This window comes from Antedon bifida, chromosome 1 (assembly GCF_963402885.1).
Source record: "Antedon bifida chromosome 1, ecAntBifi1.1, whole genome shotgun sequence".
Lineage (NCBI taxonomy): Eukaryota > Metazoa > Echinodermata > Crinoidea > Comatulida > Antedonidae > Antedon > Antedon bifida.
The window spans coordinates 11,649,377-11,652,313 of NC_136226.1; the positions used below are offsets into that span (position 1 = coordinate 11,649,377).

The window sequence follows — 2,937 nt, forward strand, 5'->3', positions numbered from 1 at the left end:
TAATAGTACGCTATCTCGAATATGATTTATACAAATCGTTTTGAAATTGCCAGAATTAAAATAACAAACAGAATAATTAAAATGTATTATAAAAAGCTGTTATAATAACCATTTAATTGAGTCAATAAAAATAAATAAATATATAATGTAAATTTACCTTGAAAATGTTTATATTTATCACCAAATTAAAAATTCTGGAATTATAATCGTTTTATTAAAATGACAATATTATTATTAGCTTTGAACATTTTAACTATAACAGACCGGTCGGATATTGGAACCGCAATTCTATCAGGTAGGCCATGTAAAAATTATTTCTTGTACTTTTTAGACTACAGAATGGTTAGCAGGCTACACTACAAGGAAAATAACTATTCCAAAAAATTAAAATCTATATTATGTTTACTGCATTCGACTAAAACGAAAGCGAAATTTAATGTTCATGTGAATAGGTCGGGGTTAAGGAGATAATAGGAAATTTCGGATTTTATATTTTTTTTAGAAAATGGCTCGGCGAGTTTGTATTGCTTTAGTATTGTTGTTCGTAATGTTTACCTTTGCAAATAGTGACGGTTTGTAAAATTCTTTATTATTCTTTATTTGTATACTATAACATATTATGGTACTGTATATAGTAAGGTCAAGTAGGCATAAATGTTATTTATCAAGCAACATTGTGCGAGGAAAAACAAATATATTAAATGTCCCAATCCACTGAATTCCCTGCAATTAGTCTCTGCTTACTAACTATACTTTTCCGGTATTCAGAATGTCTTCAACATTACTTGCTTTTTGTTTTTTATTATATTAATTGTTCTCACACTGCCGCGTTATCTTACATTGCATTTTATGGTTGTGTTGCTTTTTTGATGATATTGATTAAACTCTGAAGAATTGTACCGAAATTAGCAAGTTGTCCTAAATCCCACACCCTTTAGATTACCTTGCTGGTTCATACTTCAAGACGACCGAGCTTGTGATGATGGCTAACTAATCTAACTAAGGTAAAAAAAAAGACTAACATGAGAGTCCCACGCGAGGACCATTACGTCCTCGCATTAGTATATAAATGTTGTTACGCCTAAAACAAAACAAAAACAATGCGTATTAGCAAATCATTCGTTAATTTCAATTATGTTTTGGTTTAGAAGGAAGACAAAATCCATGTGATGACGAACCATGTAAATCCATTTCAAATTCAATTTGTGATGAGAAAGGAAAAGGCGATTACAAATGTCTGATTGTCGGTATGGTTTGATAGTTGATTTTTAAAATTCGATTTAGATAGTTATTTGCATTATTTATTGTTTGTTTAAAAGCTCAAGTATAATGCGATCTAGCATTTTAAATTCATTCATCAGAGTAGGACGAACTTTTTTTTTCAGCGTCTGAAAAACCACGACCCAATCCTATGCAAGCCGTATTTCTCAGTAGGGGAGATAGTCTTCGTGGCTAACTTCTAGTCATTTTAATACTACAACAAGCACAAGTAATGGTGCCATTATTAAGGAAAGACTGGTCAACATAAGAATGTGCTTTGAATGATAATGCTTGTGTGAAATATGTTCCTTCTATAATGTTAATTAAATTGTGACAAGAAAATAAAATGATATAAATTGTCAATCACTGTGTATTTTTCTAATTATATATATTAAAATAATAATATTGATAAGAAATTCAGAGTAACAGAATAATTATGGCTTCAATACGTTCGTCTATATTTGTATTACAAACGAAACCATTTTTTTCAGTAAAACTTCTATTTGAATTTGAAGCTAATGTAAAGTGAAAGTCTTTCGTCACAGTGCCTCGTGCATTAATGAAGCAAACTTGCTGAGAGGAAAGTGGCTTCCACACGACGCGATCATCAGTAGGAAATTTTGAGTTCCATGTCGACTATGTCGACTGCTACCTTATTACGACTGGCACGTCGACTGGCGAATCTGAGCACCTGTTCAGTGGCATTTTGACGTTTCCGTAAGACTAAGGACTGAACAGCATTAGTACAGGCATTATTATCAATAGACTTACGAATACGATATAACTTTCTTAAATAGAAATTAGCGACTTGTTTAACCTTAGATACATGCTAATTCATTTTCAGGTGTTCATCAAGGAATACACCAACATTTTTATCAACCTTTGACGGACGCACAATTGCTTCGCCAATTTGGAGCTCAATGTTGGGTGCATTACAGTTAAATCGTAGGGGTGAAAACATAATCATCTCCGTTTGGGAGTCATTTAATTTTAGTTTGTTGTTTACGCATCCATCTTTTAATCTATTAATTCCCGTCTTAAAACAAGACATTGCTCTATCAACATCAGTAGCTGATTTGGGATTGCATTGATAAAACTCCACTCCAGATCTCTAAGAATACTGGATAACGGTTGTGTGTATGCGCAGAATAGACTGGGGCTAATTACGAACCCTTGGGGGACTCCAAACTCCAGGGGAAGCTATCAGAATTAGAGCCAAGTACAGAAACTGTACATTCCCGTCCACACACATAGGTTTCAAACCAACTAAGGGCTTCATCTGTAAAGCAGTTGAGGTCTATAGTTCACTATGTCGGTCGGTCGGTCGGTCTGTCGGTCTGTCTGTCGGTCCGGTATCACTATGCATTGTAGCACGCGACTTAATGGCTGTTGGCTTTGTTATAACATATCGCGGTAACAATTCTTTTCTCTCTTCGGGATTTTGTAGTATCAAAACAACATTCTATGATGTAGTGGTCGGATCCGTATGTAATAGGAGTGACCTCACATTTCGTAACTAGTTTATCCACCGATCTACTTAGGACATGGTCCAGAATGTGACCTGCAATATGTGTAGGACGATCCACTAATTGAATAAAGTCATGTTCTTGTAACACTTTGTAACTTTGTAACTTATAACTTCGCGTTTACTTGACTCATCGTAATGCACATTGATGT

The 2,937-nt window shown here is 34.0% G+C and overlaps 1 long non-coding RNA gene across 1 annotated transcript; it reads left to right on the top strand.

Annotated features, from left to right (window-relative positions):
* The first annotated feature begins 229 nt into the window (after positions 1-229).
* LOC144842559 (uncharacterized) lies at positions 230-1,632 on the top strand. Its single transcript, XR_013612129.1, has 4 exons — positions 230-295; positions 503-572; positions 1,149-1,247; positions 1,386-1,632. It is a non-coding gene; the product is annotated as an uncharacterized LOC144842559 (long non-coding RNA).
* The last annotated feature ends 1,305 nt before the right edge of the window (positions 1,633-2,937 follow it).